The sequence below is a fragment of the Silene latifolia genome, chromosome 2, assembly GCF_048544455.1.
Source record: "Silene latifolia isolate original U9 population chromosome 2, ASM4854445v1, whole genome shotgun sequence".
NCBI lineage: Eukaryota > Viridiplantae > Streptophyta > Magnoliopsida > Caryophyllales > Caryophyllaceae > Silene > Silene latifolia.
In genome coordinates, this window is record NC_133527.1 from 47,246,288 (window position 1) to 47,260,201 (window position 13,914).

Below are 13,914 nucleotides of genomic sequence, written 5' to 3' on the forward strand. Positions count from 1 at the left end.
GGTGGGAAATTTGGGTGTTACAGGCTTCACTTTTCCCAGTTTCTTAATTTTTAAGGCTAGGTTAGCTGCCTCATCAAATGACCAAACCTGTTACATCCTTACTCTGCTAGCTATCTTAGGATCCAAACCCTCAATAAACCTAGAAATATTTTGCTCAGGTTTCTCAGTAACCTCACATTGCAGGGTTAGCTATTCAAAGCTCCTAAGGTAGGCCTCAACAGATAATTGCTCTTGTCTCAACTGAGTCAGTTTAATGAAGAAATCCTTGGTATAGTCTTTGGCTATAAATTTCTCTTTTAATTTCTTTTTCAACTTAGCCCATGACCTGACTTGTTCCTTATCATCTCTAATCCTTTGGTGTTTCATGCTTTCATACCAAAGAGATGCATATCCTTTGAGTTTTAAGATGGCAACTTTAAAAGCTTTTCTGTAATCATAACCTTTTAAACTCAAAGACTCTCTCAACAGATCTAAGCCAGTCTAACAAATCCTCGGGATTTAAATTACCATGGAAATCAGGGATCTCTACTTTAACATCCTTATCTCTAGCTAAGTAGTTACCTTCTTCCATCATGGATTCTTCTGATTCTGAGTTGAGCTCTTCTTTATTCTCATGTTGTGGTTGGCCCTTTCCTGCTCCAAAGAGACCTCTACGCCTGCCTCTTCTTCTGTAGGGTGGTGATCTTCCTCTTTCTGGAGTGGGAATGTTTACCATGACAACATTCACAGCTTCCAGGGTCACATTAACCAGGTTGGTTAACTGATCCATCTTTACTTCCATTCCTGCTAATTCTCTCTTCACGCATTGTTGTTTTTTGTAGTTTTAATGTAGCTGGGAAAATGGACTCACAATTTCTCTCAACCCAAGACTAACACAAGATAAGATTGTGTTAAAACCTTTCTCTGATTACCATAATTTGCAGTGTAAACTATGGGGACAAACACAATTCGGACAAACCCTGAAACGGACAAATGCACAATTCTCAAGGAATGCAATAAACTTGAGGATTTTTTTAAAAATAGTAAATGGACTTGAAAAATTATGAAAATTGGTGACAATTTAGATAATATGGTAAACTTAAACTGTGCCAAAATTTACAAATACTCGAAGTATTTTTAACAATTAGAAAACCAGGCTGACACAGATTGATTCTCAGACAGTTTTCTCAGCTGAATTGAATGACTCTTTTTATGACTAGAAACCAGGATTTAATTATAGAATTCACCCTCAAGCAAGCACAGAGGTTAAACTTAATAATTTGGGGAGCCTGGAATGAAATTACTCAAGCAAGCACAAAGCAAATCCAAAACAGACAGACAATGCACCTAAAATAGCTGAAGCAAGCACATACATGTTCTAAGTAACAACACAGATCCTTAATCACCTTCTAAGCAAGCACCAGAAGATATTAAGTCTGACTTACAACTAAGACATAGCAAAGTTAATAAGATTTGCAATTTTTAAGAGAAATCTCAAGGTTTTTTTCATTAATCAAAGTCTGAGTAAAACAGACTGAGAAAGGGTCCTTATATAGGCCTTTCCTGTGAAGTTTCAGTACAAATAAACCCTAGATATCTCCATCTAAGGGCCAGGATTAATCTTAAGAAGCAAACCAGAGTAGTGGAATTATTTTACAATGGATACAAAAGGAAATTAAAGCAAACTGAACAAGAACAAAAGAGCTACAGCTTGATAGTGACAGGCTGTCCTTGGCCGTTGTATTTCTTTGACTGGTTGTTGAAGGTCAAATGACGTTGGTCTAGGCACCATCTGTGGCTCAAGGCTCTATTTGTTGAATGCTGAAATAGGCCAAGAGTTTCTTTGTTCAGAGTTTTTCCCTTGTTTGGCCAAAAGTGGCAACTTTGATTTATCTGAATTACCCTTCTGCAACTAGCTTTTTAGTCTGATTTTTTGTGCAATGCTTTATGAATTGAGCCTGGCTCCTTAGGATTAATTTGTTATTAGTTGAACAAAGATTCAGGCCAAGGTGGAAGCTGGTGGCTAGCCTAAATCGTGCACTTATGGCCTGATGAACTTGGACTGACAGTTGGTGATGCCTGGGTGTTGTTGCTGTGACTGTTGTTGGCCTGGTTTGTTCTTGGTGTCCCTGGCAAGATAAGGGTGTTCTTGGTTTGTCCATGGCCATCCTCTAAAATATTTCTACCATGGCTAACAGCTCCTGCTGCAGGGAACCATTGTGTGTTTAAAGCTATGGGTGTGGTACCTGTAGATTGTGAATCTCGTGAAGCTGTTGGATGAAATGATAATTGAATTGCGTAATTTGAACGTGGAGATATATGAAAAGTGAATTGCGTAGTTGAACATGATAGACCTCGCGCATGATATGTGCTTATTATGTGGCTTCCAAAAGGGTAATGAAGTATCGAATATATATAGAGTTGCATGATAAAGTATGTTGACGTAAGTTTATAACTCATTTCTACCTGCTATATAGTTAAGATTGGTTGTGAATATGTGATGTGGCATGAGTTGTTTCACAACCAGTTATGTACATAGTAACAGGTGTTGCTTAAGAATATCGTAATTAACTTTGTGATTTAAGACGTGCCTTGTTGTGCTAGAAATAGGGACTAACGGTGTTGAGCCCGATTAAGTCGAACTCCGAACGACATTTATTGTTTTGCAGGAAATACTCTTTATATCTTATAGATTCTGTTACTGATCTGTTGCACTCTTCCGAGTATAGTTGACACTCGACCGAGTAAAGAGGCATCGACCGAGTATTCAGAATGGCAGATTACATTTGCTATTGATCTCTGAATACTCGACTGAGTAGATCAAATACTCGACCGAGTAAGCCATACTTGGCCGAGTAAAACCGATACTCAACCGAGTACCCGTTTATCGCGGTCCAGCTCGGTTAATTCCGAAAACCCAATAACTACTCTTTCTTTCTTATTTCCGCCTCATTGCCATTCATTCTAATCAAAACTCTTCAAAAATTCTTTCTTTCTCAAATCACTTGGGTGATTCTTGGTTGTGGCTACTCTTAGATCTCTTCTTTCTAGTTCAAATCTCCAATCAAGCTAAAGTATTTAATCAATTCCCTCAACTTTCCATTCAATCTATGGTAAAATTTGCCCCAAAATTTCGAGCCTTTAACTCTTGTATTCCAAGTTTTTATGCTCCTACCTTGATATTTTAGGTCCTAATTTCACTTAAACACCGCCTATGTATGTTCTAAAACGGTTTTATGCTTGAAATCGCCCATCTTATGTTACAAAATTTTTCTAAGGTTTGCTTCAAGTTTTGATTTTTGGTCACCTAGGTTGCCTTAGGAGGTTCCTTGGGAGTGGCTTACTAAAAATAATGCTTTTCTTGGTTAGTATGACACGTATTTTGTGAGAAAGATTTGTCTTAAAACTTCATCTTAAATATGTATAATTCGAAAAAAAGTCTTTACTATGGCAAAATTTTGGAAAAATCCTTGTTGAATTCATCTTTTTGCAGAATGCCGAAAGCAAAAGCCCCAGCTAAGAAGCGAACCCGCGCCAATGTTCACTTGGAAACGCGTCAATCTAGCAAAGAACCCGTTGTTCCTCCGGCGGAAGAACACCCATCGGTAATTTTCTCTGACTTTAAGAAGCGAGTTGCTTTCATGACCTTGATGGGTCGGACCATGAGGCTGACTCGTTGTATATACCTTGACATCTTGGAGACCATGGGGGTTAAAAGGGATATCGTACACATCTCCGAGATTTTGGAAATAGAGGGACTCTACCACCTATGCAAGAAGTCCTACCCGTATCTGACCCTGGAGTTTTTGAGCTCCTTTGTGTGTATGAAGTAAGGAGGAAAACCGTTTCTTTCCGCCTTATGAACGAGGATCATGACCTAACCCATGATGAGTTTGTCGGCCACCTTGGCCTAGAGACGGAGAAAGAGGGGTACATTAGTGATGTGGCAAAGAACAGTGGGGCACCCCACTACCTACCTACCAGACTGGCCAACTTGCTCCTAGTGCGAGTGCCATATTGATCAATGACGTTCATTATGTGTGACTTCTTATGTTTCTTAGGATGATGACTTGCCTTTTGTTCAGGAGGGAGGATGTGAGTAAGCTGAACTGTCATGAGGTCATGTTGTTGATGTCCTATCTTAACCTTCGTCGGGGGACTCCCTTTTACTATAATACTCCCGGAGTCGTATGCTCTAGTTTAGACCTCATGGAATGATGTCCAAGCCGTCATCTTTCTTGCGGGGCTATAGTGACCCGTTTGGCTCAGAGGTTGACTGACTTTGAGGCTTCACATGCGTCGAGTACTGGGTTGTTTCAGTCCGTCCCTACAATGGATGAGAGGTACTGGTGTCATAACAGGGGGCTTAGGAAGTTAGAGGATGGGTCGTATGCGTGAAGAGTGAGGGGATCCATGTGGATGGTACTCCCTGATCCCGAGCACCTACCCGTGATTGACCATCTGGCTGAGTATGACCCGGGGAGTGGTGAGTCTAGACCTGAGCCTCAGTTTTACTTGATCAACCCCACCATCCTCTGAGACCTACCTGAGCCTATCTCCGTGACGGAGAAGCAGCCGATCGCTCCCCCGCCACGTCAGCGCCGTAGAGGGAGAGCATCTAGGGTGGACGAGGTTGAGACTGAGCCTTCTTTCTCTACACCGAGCTTTTATCCATCACAATACTCGCCATACCCCACCGTCCACGACCCCGGGATGCAGGTTAGTGACCTGACTGAGCAGATCTCCACTACCTTGGTGCTCCAAAATATGCACAAGATGGCCTACAACCAGAGTATAGGAACAGAGTTGGCGCAGCCTGTTTGGTGAAGAGGACCCGAGGTTGACACTGGAGTCTTCTATAGTTACGGAGTTGATCCCAGCTTTTGGAGACCAGCAGAGGAGACCGAGTTTAGGTGCCTCACGGGACCGTGGGGAGCCAACTACGGCAGTCAGTTGGACGAGGCAGGGAGATGGACCGGTGGTGGAGGTTATTCAGCTGGAGCTTATCAGAGAGCGGGTACATCTAGAGCAGGAACATCTGGCATTGGAGGTGGTGAGGAGATGGAGGAGGGTGCGGATATTTGATTTCCTCTTTGTTTCTAGACTTGTTTATCGGTTTGTTGTTGGATATTTGCTACACTTTATCGTACTCTTTTATTTTAGATGATTGTAATTGGCCATAAGGCCGCTACTTGTTTTCTGTACTACGTTTGAGTCTCTTGGATCGGGATGTTGAGTCGGTGTTAGATATCTCAGTGTTTGCAAGACTTAACTTTGGCGTTGTGTATTTTTGATGCCGAAAATTGCATTCTGCCCTGCAATATTCGGCCGAGTATCGTGTACTCGACCGAGTATCCGTATATTACAGCCCTCGTTGTTTTAAATTGTTATAGAATTAATTGGGTAACTATTTTGGTACGTGCATGCTTTAATGCCTTAGTGTCGTGTTCACACTTCATGATATGCACTTTGTTTATATGATAACGATATACGATCGAATTTGAGATGAGACGGTAAGAGTAATATAAGATCTGGAATGTGAGTGTTGGCGGTAATCAGTGTTGACTAAATCGCAATGGTATTATCATGGTCCATGTACATACTATTCTCATCTCTTTGTTTATGTTACATATCTTGTCTTCTTAAATTTCATGAATAGGGTGGTTGTTTACATACAGTATGGACGTGTCGTACTTGTCTTGTGACATGATATATGTCCCATGATTGTTGTTTTCTTGCGTACTTATAAGTTTGGTGGATGGGTAGAATGAACTTCGGGGACGAAGTTCCTATTTAGAGGGGTAGATAACATCGCGGCAAAAGTTCTGGTAAATGTTCTAACAAGTTGACAGAGTTCTTCTATGCTTCATCTTCATTTTAACTATCAAGTTCCAAGTCGTCACAAACTTATGTAACACGTACCTTTGAATTTAACTTTGCTACGTAATTAACTGGGTAGTTGTATACAGTAACAGTATAGTGATGTGCTGTGGTCGCCGAAGCTTTGTCTATGATGTTTAAAAACCTAATATCATATGTGTCTTAAACGTTTGTGTGTTGTTTATTGTCGTGAAGCGATAGGTCCTTCCTTAGGTATGTTGTCCGTTGTGTTGGGGAAGTATGAGATGAACTTCAGGGATGAAGTTCCTGTTAAGGGGGGAAGACTGTAATACCCGCCCTGTTTAAGGACTCGTTAACCGACCTTTTGACCGAAGAGACCCGTAACAATGGATATGAGATAAAATAGGAGACCTGCGTATCTGTTTACTCGACCTAGAAGGGGTTACTCGGCCGAGTAGTGGTAACACTCGACCGAGCATGGCCTACTCGGCCGAGTATGAAGATACTCGATCGACTAGTGCGTCTGTTAACGCGTTATTATAAAACGCGAGATCGTAAACCTTATTTCATTTTTCGACGGTTCCTTATCTTTCTAACCCTAATCTCTCTCTCCTACCTCTCAGCCACCTCTCTAAACTCTCTCATCTAGCCTAGACACTAACCCAAGAAGGGGGGGGGGGAGGGTTCATGCTTGGAGTCTTCGAGTCGGGATGTCATCATTGCCGACTTCGGTCCGCGTCTCAAGGTAAGTCGTTGTTGTCTTTCAGTAGGTTTTTGGGGTGGTCGAGTAATAGGATATGGTTACTACTTGTAAGATTTGCCTCGGAGTCTTGCCTGGCTAGTTGTTGGATGCACATTAACGGATTAGCGATAAGGTAGGGTTTCCCTACTCGGTTTACTGTTTAATTGATTTAAGATATGTGTTGTAATTGTTTGTACGATTTATATTGTGATTAATTGCTGTTGTTAGGTTGGAGTTTGGTGTTGGTGTTGAGATTGTTGATGATGTTCGCGAGGTGCATCCTCGGTTGAGTGGAGTCACCTGCGGGAGTGGCTTCACGCCCTAGTTTTACCCTCTGTGGAACCCGCCACAGAAGGGGATGTGCACATCAATAAACAGGGTTATCGCTCGTTGATGAGCGAAAGCTTAGGTGGGCAAGGTTGCGGTCCCCCACTGGTAGGGCTAACCACTAAAGTATGTAGCTAGTTACGAGATGTGATTGGGAGTTAGAGGTGGATTGTGTAACAAATGTTTATCTTTATCTTACCTTGTCTTATCTTGATTGTTCAGTGAACTGACCCCGTGTTGTGTTTTCAAAACGGTGGTGATCCATTCGGGCATGGTGTGCAGTTGGCTTAGCAGGTACAGCTAGTCTTGATGCTTGCGGGATATGGAAGGGAATCGAGTCATCACGCTATCGAAGTAGATTTCACCGTCACTCACTCTTAGTAGTCTTTATCGTTATTCATGTTGTATCCTATCACGCTGTTCTACGATTTAAAGTCTTAAGCTATTTAATAAATGTTCTTCTATTGTTTATTTGATCTACTACCTCGAGCAACCGAGATGGTAGTACCTTTATACACTGGGGTGGTCCTTGGCAAGGCACGTTGATGTATGGGGGGTGTTACACAATCAATCAAACGCATAGAAAACTACACGATTAAGATATAAGACCGCTTTAACCCTAAATTAACTAACTCGGTAAAAAAAAATACCAAAACAGTTTCGCGCCCACCGTGGAGCATAGTGGTCGTTATTGTTAATCGTATTACAAGAAGTAAAACACCATGTCGGGAAATTATCAAAACATTGTACCAAGATTTGAGGGGAGCCGGTCGTCACACTTGGCGTCAAGCCCACCGCCAGTAGTAGGAGTGCAGGCCTCAGCATCAGGGCCTTCGCCAAAAGACAATTTACCACCCAAAATCAGTCATCCAAAGGTGTCTAGAGAGATGGAAGTCCAAACAAGGACTGAGACGAAAACAGGGCATGTTCAGCAAGAGCAGGATACTCGCTCAACAAGCCACGTCAGGCACTAGACTCCCCCCTAATCCGAGCTAAATTATAATCAATGGGATGGATAATCTCTACAGAAGACGATTGCCAGCATGAGGGAGGAGAACATAAAGGCAAAGGATACAGGCGGCGAAGGACAACAGTGCACCCTGGGCACAGATAGTCGCCTTGCAACAGCGAAGGGTTACCCCAACACCCATGACAATCAGGAGTCAGACTCCAACAGCAAGTCGCCAGGACGAGGCGTCAGGTAGTAGGGAACAAACGCGCTCATTCCCACGGAGCTGGTTACCAGGCTAGATATATCAGGGACACCGCCAGAACAGGAATAATTTCACACGGGCTAGGATATCTAACACCTGATGGCTGGCCGGCAACAAGCAGTACGGAACCAAGGGCAGGTAACGTCCCACCTAGTAATTTTGTTATCACTAAATAGACATCTGGTGTAGAATTTGTCAGTTGACATGAAACAGGCTGGCAACTAGGATTCTTAATGAGAGCGACCCCCCTGATCATCGAGCACCATAATACCATAACGATTTGGCAAGGGGGCAGCATCCAGAAGCAATAGTCTGCCCACGATCCCCATGCTGCCTATGATATAATCAGAGACATGCAATATCTAGATATCGAGGACATGCTAAGCAGGATCCCAGGGATGTCTGCTCCCCTGGAGAAGGCAACCCTTGACAGATATGCGGATTCTCTATTCATAGACGTCATATCACTGGTTACATATCACTGGTTACCGTGCCAAAGGGATTCAATGCCCCCATGATGACACTATACGATGGTACAAAAAACCCCTTTGATCATGTCATCTAGTATAAGCAAAAGATGATGGTTAAAACATCGATTGGACATCTAAAATAAGCCTGCATGTGCAAAGGATTCGGGGCAACACTGTCTAGAGCAGCCCTGCAATTGTTCGTTGGTTTGCCAAACAGGTCCATAACAACCTTGCTGACTTCGTAAACACGTCCACTAAACAGTTTGCCAGCAGTAGGAAACCTGAGAAGCGTACCAATGACCTCTAGAGGGTGGTTCAAGGGTTCGACGAAAAGATCAGAGATTTCAACACCAGATTCAATAAATAAAAGGTGGCAATACGGGATGTGATGTGCCAACAATAGTAGAAGCATTCAGACATGGACTCCACCAAGATTCAGACATGTATAAAGAATTGGCCAGGCATCCATGCCAAACCTTTGAAGATGTTCAAGCCAAGGCAACAACAGTAATGAGGTTGGAAGAAGACGTATTAGCTAGAAGAAGCCTTCCAAGTATGGAAAGGACAAGCAAGAAATCTGCACTAGAGAAGGAGGAAAGAACAAAACCTTATAGCAGGATAGTGGATAAAGTTGAAGACAGGGAATATACTCATCATTTCCTAGATTGAGTGAGTACGGATTCACGACGGGGATGGAAGGACTTATGCGAGCGTTAAGGGAGTTAGGAGACAGGGTGAAGTGGCCTAGGCTACCAACAAAAGGACAGGCATGGAGGAAAGATAACAAAAAGAAATGTGAGTTCCATGGTGACATTGGGCTTAAAACAGAAGACTGCTACACCCTACAGAAGGAGATTAAACGCCAGTATAATCTGGGAAACTTGAGCCACCTATTACCGCGTGGGGGCAGACAGCAGGACAAGGTAGGCTCCACGAGTTAGACTCATCCTTTTGTACCACCTACCTGCACGAAGATAATAAACGTGATAACATGTGGCTCAGACCTGAGTGGTTTAACATATTCAACTGCAAAAAGGCACGCCACTGAAGTCAAGGGTAACAGGCCATAGGCCTCTTGCTTGGTCACCCATAGGAACCTTCCAGCTGTTACCTTCGAGGAGGTGGACATCCATGATAGCCATGAACACCATCACGCGCTCATCATAACGCTTTTCATGGCAAAATGCACAGTGAAGACAGTTCTGGTGGATACTGGAAGTTCACCCAACCTGGCGATGCTAGAAACCATAAGAAACATGGAATTTAGCGAGAAAGACCTACAGAAGAAGACTATTCCACTGGTGGGATTCAGTGGGGAGACAACTCATTCACTTAGAAAGATTGATGCGTGTCGTTTCCGCAGTCAAAATTAAACTCATAAACAATACCAACTCTACTGGTAGACATGGTAAGTAGAGGTCAAACCTACAGAGACCGACGTTATTATCTTAGACATTTTATTATATCGTAATATATACATATATACACATATATATACATATGTAGAGAGGAGTTCAAATGAGTCCACCTAAAATGGTGAGTCCACTAAGTCCTAATCCTAGCCATTGATCAACTAAGATGGATGGTTGAGATTTTAAAATTTTAAGATGAAAACTTTAATGTTTTATAAATAAAACTTTAATTTACGAGCGAAACTTTAATGCTAAAAATTGAAACTTTAATTTTTTTTAAACAATTTTTAATATAAAAATTTGAATTTATTTAATTTTACTGATTTTTAAATATAACTTTAATGTTTTACGAGTAAAACTTTAATGCTAAAAATTGAAACTTTAATTTTTTTAAACAATTTTTAATATAAAAATTTCAATTTATTTAAATTTACTGATTTTCAAATATAACTTTAATGTTTTACGAGTGAAACTTTAATGCTAAAAATTGAAACTTTAATTTTTTTAAACAATTTTTAATTTAAAAATTGAATTTATTTAATTTTACTGATTTTTAAATATAACTTTAATGTTTTACGAGTGAAACTTTAATGCTAAAAATTGGAACTTTAATTATTTTTTTTCCAATTTTTAATATAAAAATTTGAATTTATTTAATTTTATTATTTTATAAATGAAACTTTAATGTTTTACGATTGTAACTTTAGTCATAATTTTTGAAACTCTTATTTTTTTTTTAGGGTAACTTTATACTAATTTAAATTTATGTAATTTAAGTCTTTGGCGAGTATAATAATTAGTCCATAACGTAACTTTTGTCCATCTAAGCGTAACTTTAGTCCATATATGCGTAACTTTAATCCACACCGGTGAAACTTCATAGTAATAACCATCTACAACCACCACCCTCACCTCCTCCAACCACCCGACCCATTACCACGACACCACCACGACCACCAGCCATCACCACCTCGGACCACCAATTTGAGAGAAAAAAAAAAGATGTACACGACATCACCATTGCCGACAACAACCACCACTGCCACGCTGAACCCCATTGCCGGCACCACCAGATGCCAAACCCCACCCCTTCCTCCTCTAAAATCCGGCCTTTATTCCTTTTCGAATTTCGAATTTCGAAATCCCGCCAACTCTTCTCTCCCCTTCGTCTTTTCTGCCACTTCCTTCTCCTTTCTCCTTTTTTTTTTTGGTGTTGGTGGTGGTTGGTGAAGGTGGCGTGGGTCAGGTTGAGGGACGTGGGTGATGGTGGGTCGGGTAGGAGGAGGAGACTACAAAAAAGAGTGAAAAAAAACTGAAAAACAATAAATCGACCACCACCTAACTCACATCCACGGCCACCACCATTAACCACCGCCCACTACGACACCATTAAACCACAACCAACAGATTTAAAAAAAAAAAAGGGAGGGCGTGGTGGCTGCGGCCGAGAGAAGAAGGGAGAGCCGGCAAAGGAATGGCGTGGTGGTTGAGGTTGGGGCGAGGGCGGCAGGAGGAGATGAGGAGGAGCAAAGGGCGGCAGGAGGAGCAGAAGGCGGCAGGAGGAGCAGAGGCGGTACGGAGAGAGAAAGGGAGGAAGAGAGAGAAGTAGTAGGAAGGGAAATGAAGAGAATTAGGGTTTTGTTGTTTTATATAGGGCTTTTATTTTCAGATTCAATCTCAGCCCTTCATTTTGTTCTAATCTAATGGTTTAGATTAGGACTCATGGGACTCACCTATACTAAGGGACTCACTTGATCCCATTTCTATATATATATATATATATATATATATATATATATATATATATATATATATATATATATATATATATATATATATATATAGAGCAAAGTTCTCCTAAGTCCTTCATATCTTTTGAGTCCATAAGTCCCTCCCATATCCCTTAGATCATGCTTGGTGGATGCTTGAGATTGAAAGTTAGAAACACACTTAACACTAATTAATTCACTTCTCTCTCTAGTTTTAATAATACATTTACTAATTCATTATCATACACAATTAACACCACCATTTATCTTATACTTCAAAGTTTATGAAAATTTTGTTAACACTTTTCCAGTTTCTGTTTTTTTTCGTTTTTTTTAAGACAAGTTTTCGACATTTTAGGATTTTACGAGTGTAATTCTAACAGCAAAAAGTGTAACTTTAATCTACGAAGCGGTTTTGACGGATATTATTTTGAAATTTGTAATTTTAATGAATGTTTACGAGAATTTTGCGTCTTACGAGTTTAACTTCAGTCTTTTTTGACTGATTTTGACGAATAATATTTTAAATTTTTGTAATTTTATCACAACTTATTGTAATTTTAGCATTTTTCGAGTGTTATTTTAACGACAAAAAGTGTTATTTTAGTCAAGGAAAGTGTAATTCAATCCAATGAGAGTGTTATTTTAGTCCAGAAAAGTATTTTTTTAGTCCAGGCAAATGTAATTTCAGTCCAATGAGAGTGTTATTTTAGTCCAGAAAAGTGTAATTTTAGTCCAAAAAAGTATAATTTCAGTCCAGTGAGAATGTAATTTTAGTCCATTGAGAGTGTAACATTAGTCCAATGAGAATATGAGAATATGACCAAGTCCATTGAGAATTTAACATTAGTCCAATAGTAGTAAGTGTAATTCTAGCAGAAAAAGTGTAATTCTAGCAGAAAAAAGTGTTATTTTAACAGAAAAAAGTCTTATTTTAGCGGAAAAAAGTGTAATTTTAACTGGAAAAAGTGTAATTCTAACAGAAAAAAGTGTAATTCTAACAACAACTAAAAGTGTAATTTTAGCAGACAAAAGTGTAATTTTAGCCAAAAAAAGATTTATTCTAGCATAAAAAAGTATAATTTTAACGGAAAAAAGTATAATTTTAATGAAAAAAAGTGTAATTTTAACAGAAAAAAGGGTAATTCTAACAACAACAAAAAGTGTAATTTTAACAGAAAAAAGTGCAATTATAATGGAGAAAAGTGTAATTTTAACAGAAAAATGTGTAATTTTAATGGAGAAAAGTGTAATTTTAACATAAGAAAGTATAATTTTAACATAAGAAAGTGTAATTTTAATAGAAAAAAATGTAATTTTAATAGAAAAAAGTGTAATTTTAATAAAGAAAAGTGTAATTCTAGGAGAAAAAAATGCACATCTAAGATGAAAATCAACATTTTAAATATATCTAAGATTAAAATTTACAAATTATATGAGATGTACTTAATAAATGCAAGACTAAAATAAAAAAATTCACAAAATAAAAACAAGATCTAAAATTTTTACTCAAGTAAACAAAATAAATATACCTAATGTCATAATTTTTCGTGTAGACTTGTATATCTAGGTTTCCAAAATTATATTATTCATAAATTAACCAAAAATTTTAAAAATAACCACCAAATCTGAAGAAAATGAAAAACATAAAAAAGAAATCTGAATTTTTTTTAAAAAAAGAAACGAAATAATTGAAAAAAAAAAACAACAGACCTGAAACATAGACCTAATCACAAAAGTAAAAAACACACAAACATGAAACATACCCTATTTTTAATTAACCTTCGGATCACAAAAAAAAAAAAAAAAAAAAAAAAAAACAAATGTGCCAGATCTGAGACTCCTATAATCGAATATTTGTTAGATGAGAACAAAAAAATCGAAAAACAATTACCCCCACTATTAAACACCCAATAAATCGAAAAATAAAATAAAAAGTGTTGGTGTTTGAGGCAGATCTGAGAGAAAAGGAATAGGCGATGTCGGAGTTCGATGGCGGGCTGGTTGAGGGAGGTTGTTGTGGTCGGTGGCAGATCTGGGGAGTTGTTGTAGTGGTGGGACAGGTGGTTCCGGTGTGTGGTGATGTCGTGGGGTCCTCGGGTGTGGCGTGGTGGCTGTTGCATTGGTTTGGCGATGTCGGAGTTCGATGGCGGGCGGCGG